Source organism: Ciona intestinalis, unplaced genomic scaffold, assembly GCF_000224145.3.
Source record: "Ciona intestinalis unplaced genomic scaffold, KH HT000358.1, whole genome shotgun sequence".
In the NCBI taxonomy this organism is placed as follows: Eukaryota; Metazoa; Chordata; class Ascidiacea; order Phlebobranchia; family Cionidae; genus Ciona; species Ciona intestinalis.
Window position 1 is genome coordinate 1 of NW_004190679.1, and position 4,864 is coordinate 4,864.

A 4,864-nucleotide genomic window follows, 5' to 3' on the forward strand; every position below is an offset into this window, starting at 1 on the left:
TGTCGACGACAGCAGGTAAGCTGTTTGAGATAGCCGGGTTATTGTTTTGCTACACGTGTTTTTCGTTACATAAACCTTTCACTTTCCTGTACTGGGAGGCAGTACGGGGCTTGCAATACCCTGCTGTTCTCACTTTGTCTCTAAGCTCGATGTCGCACTTTCACCGTACAATAAACTGAGCTGTGCCGTACAAGTGTTATATACGATATGCAATCTGCGTTGAGGAGTCGGATAGCGTGTGCGTAGGGGCAGGATGGAACAGCGTCGTCACGAGGCTGCGGAGCGCGAACCCACAACTTCAACATTAGCCGCCCCCCACAGTTTAATAGTGCAGCAAAAAGTTGTTCAAGTTGCCTTACATAGCATTGAATGTGATGCTCCAGCACGTGCAATAGTTAAGAAGTGCATGAAGTTATATTATGTCTGACAAGTGCTCTATCCACAAATTACAGATTTTACACCACATACCAAGCAAACTTTTAACACCTCTTTATACAGCAGAACTAAAAACTTATACAACACAGTAAAAATGCATTTATAATTTCCAGTAATACCTGGAACGTCTTGCGTTGAATTGCCCCGCCATACTGCAACTTGTCGTGCACGAACACGGGACTGTAGAAACGATACAGCTGTTGCGAGAAGATGCCCCATAACTTGTGGATTTTGTCCTTCAGTGTCGACGACAGCAGGTAAGCTGTTTGAGATAGCCGGGTTATTGTTTTGCTACACGTGTTTTTCGTTACATAAACCTTTCACTTTCCTGTACTGGGAGGCAGTACGGGGCTTGCAATACCCTGCTGTTCTCACTTTGTCTCTAAGCTCGATGTCGCACTTTCACCGTACAATAAACTGAGCTGTGCCGTACAAGTGTTATATCGATATGCAATCTGCGTTGAGGAGTCGGATAGCGTGTGCGTAGGGGCAGGATGGAACAGCGTCGTCACGAGGCTGCGGAGCGCGAACCCACAACTTCAACATTAGCCGCCCCCCACAGTTTAATAGTGCAGCAAAAAGTTGTTCAAGTTGCCTTACATAGCATTGAATGTGATGCTACAGCACGTGCAATAGTTACAAAGTGCATCAAGTTATATTATGTCTGACAAGTGCTCTATCCACAAATTACAGATTTTATACCACATACCAAGCAAACTTTTAGAGAACATAAAAACAAGGAACACCATCACAGTACATCCCCATTTTGTGATCTTCCTATTCAAATTCCCCATAGATTACATGCATCAGTATGTTTAGGTGTTGCTATGAAGAAGCTTTCGTTAACATGGATGAGGGGAAGTAAAACAGTCAGGACAAGTGCCGTTTAAATATCTGAAGTTAGTAACCGGCTTATTGCTATGAAACCATTTATATTCCTCGATGCTTTGCACTAAAACCACGTGGTCTTGATGAAGTAGATCGTTGAAAAGCAACAGAATTACGACAGTTCTTGCTTTATACTGGCAAAATTGCATTAAGAAATATTTTACCGAGTCGATTGTTTAACAGCTTTTTGTCATTTAGTAGTGCTATATCCATTTTAATATCACCAACTCTTTGTAAATTGCACTGTGATTTAGCAGAACAAATGTTGTCAAACTTTGTCAAGGATTGTAAAGTATATTATGGGAAGGAATTTTTAGTATATAAAGTTCTTCTTTACTTCATCTGGCAGATGAGGCTAAAGTATATATGGTGGTCTTGAGTGCTGCAGTGCATTTTGTTTTGAAAACTATTAAAAAATTTTTTTTTTAAATGGTCCGATTTGGCAAAAGTCCCTCTTAGTTCAAGTTGTAAAGCGATTACAAGAAAATAAGATTTTTGTGCCAGAAAAGTGTATGTTGCCCAATATTTTTGCCTCGTTTCCAGATAATGCTTACATTGTAAAAACTCCTAAAACTGTAGTTGGTATTAAAGTTAATAACAAAGGAGACGGATTTTGTTGTGCAAAGTTATGGTAAAATGGTACCTTTGTTTAGTGAACCTTGTAATTCTTCTATTGTTGGAGTTTTTATTGGTAAATCTCGTGACTATCATATGGGATATGGTACAAAGTACCTCTTTAAATATGAATGCAATATGTTTTAAATATGGCAACAATGTTGTTTTTATGGCTATTTATGATTTTCTTGTTTAGTTTTTATTTAAATTGAAATGGGGCAAGAAAGACAAAATTTTTTTTTCTTTTTCAAGTAATGCATTGAATAATTTTTTTTTAGCTTGTGTAAACAATATTTTATAAAAAATTGATGTTCAAAAAAGATTATTGGATTTCTATGATTTGTGGTATAAGGAACACTGGCGTAGAGTACGGGCTTGCTGTGCACTCTTGTCAAATTTACTACTCTAATTGCATGCACGACCATCGGCGCACATACAATAGTTCGAGTGTGACAACCAGCAAACTGCTTCGTAAAAAAAATGTGTTAAAACTGACTTAAATTTGCGAAATCATGATTATTACAACATAACATTGTACTTACTATCTGTAATTATTTTGCAAATAACGCCCTACTCCGATTGTCCAATTGCAGAACAACAGCATTATTGTGTAAATGGACCAGACATCGCACAATATGCATGGGTCTTTACTTGATTGCGACTGTGTTTCTTACTAAAAGTAAACCAATATCGTCCGGTATTTAAAAGTAAAACCGTGTTATACGACGTAACAAGCGCCCTATTATAACACATGCGAATTGATGCAATTATTGTAAGAACTTGTGCGATATAAAACTTAAACAATGGGTATATTGCGATAAGTGTTCCTACCAGGTGGACAGTTTAACACCAGCGTTGGTTTAATTATTGCGTTAAGTATGCCGCACTCACACGAAATTGTAACACTCTGGGCCAACAATAATCAGGTTGACCCCCTTTGTTTATTTCTCTAACTTTGGGGCAATAAAAAAAACACTTTACAAGCAAGTTAACTCAAGTAAAAGGTGTCCTTTTTTACCCCGTACCCCAATGTATTTCCTCCCAATTTATATTTGGTTTTATAATACTGTGTACAAACCCTGGTATGTTTAATTGTGGATTATTATATATTTGTAGTTTTTCTATAAAATCAGTTTGGTTTAGACAGATAGGATCATCACAGATAGGGGTGATTTTGTAAGCGAATTGATGCAATTATTGTAAGAACTTGTGCGATATAAAACTTAACTAATGGGTATATTGCGATAAGTGTTCCTACCAGGCGGACAGTTTACCAGCGTTAGTTTAATTATTGCGTTATGTATGCCGCACTCACACGAAATTGTAACACTCTGGGCCAACAATAATCAGGTTGACCCCCTTTGTTTATTTCTCTAACTTTGGGGCAATAAAAAAAACACTTTACAAGCAAGTTAACTCAAGTAAAAGGTGTTCTTTTTTACCTTGTACCCCAGTGTATTTCCTCCCAATTTATATTTGGTTTTATAATACTGTGTACAAACCCTGGTATGTTTAATTGTGGATTATTATATATATTTGTAGTTTTTCTATAAAATCAGTTTTGTTTAGACAGATAGGATCATCACAGATAGGGGGGTGATTTTGTAAAAACTACTACTGTATTAAACTTCACTTGTTCATACAAAAAGCAATTATATATATTTTTGAAAAGGTAAGTTGGTGTCAGTACGCTTAAATCAGTTGTTTGTTTTGTACATGAAACATATTAACACTAACGAAATGCAAATACGAAATGCGATATTTGCATGTATTCTATGTTAAGAATATGTCTTTTGTGGTCGTTGGATATACCGATGGGGATACCGTAGAAATCGTTTGTGCTGGTTGGCTTGTGCACGGAAATCAGGTGCAATCAATTTTAAATTTTATTAGCAATCTTGTTTCTTCTAGAGTATTATATGCTTTTACAGTGTGTATTGTTTGTAAACATGCTAATAGCTTTGAGGATTGCGTTATCATTACTACCTCCGCTTTTAACACACTAATAACTTAAAGTTATAAAAATGTTATTTCAGACTGTGCAATGTTATTGGCCACAAAGTTAAGTGAGACACAGAGCTAAGAAACATGAGTTGCCAGTTCACAAAACTTGGAAGCTCTATGATGTCAGAATATTTTCTTACACTGGTATTTTCTTACACTGGTAATATTACGTTGAAGCTACATTTAGTTTTGAGAGAATAGCAGTAAAACAAGTTTTTACACTGAATAGATAAATTTAAGACTGCAGTTGCACAGTGCATTAAAGCTTTGTTGAGAGTGATGAACTTGAAATTGAGTCAAAAAAGCGCTGCCGTCTGATAGATTCTCACCACAAACATTAGATAACGAAGATTATTTTTGTATAAAAGTGGGTCCACTGTAAAATATGGATTCTTAAATTAGAATATATTTACAGAAAACTTGTGTTCAGGCTCGGTAAGTTCAATTGATACCAGATCCAATAAATCAGCAAGATTTCATTCATTATCATATGTTTTGTTAGTTTTAAATTTCTTTGTTTTCAAAATCACCTGCAGGCTAAAATCAAGGCGAAATAGTATGGATTCACACGCGTGGATTCATTGCATCATAAAAGCGATTGTCCCCTTGAATATTTAGCCTGCAGTTGCTTAAAAACAGGTTGGATATTCTTTTCACGTGTGCGCATCAAAGTATAGATAGTTTGTGAATACTTCGTACACACGTAAAGCAACCACTGCTTTAATGCCTGCAATGGTCGAGGTCTTATCTTAATTTTCTTCAAGACGTTTTTCATTTTTACTGTTACTTTACAATTTCGCGTAACTTTCATTGCATCGCGGAACAAACGTGCGTACGACAAAAAAAATAAAATATTTGTTTCGCGTAAAATATTCCGCCGGTCGCCGCCGTCGCGGAAAAATTCTACACTGTTGGTCGAATG

At 36.5% G+C, this 4,864-nt stretch overlaps 1 long non-coding RNA gene across 1 annotated transcript; it reads right to left on the minus strand.

The window, feature by feature from the left end:
- Nucleotides 1-489: 489 nt before the first annotated feature.
- LOC113475400 lies at nt 490-3,153 on the minus strand. The gene is made up of 2 exons (XR_003397153.1): nt 2,049-3,153; nt 490-1,981 (listed from the first exon to the last, which is right to left on the minus strand). It is a non-coding gene; the product is annotated as an uncharacterized LOC113475400 (long non-coding RNA).
- Between the last annotated feature and the right edge of the window lie 1,711 nt (nt 3,154-4,864).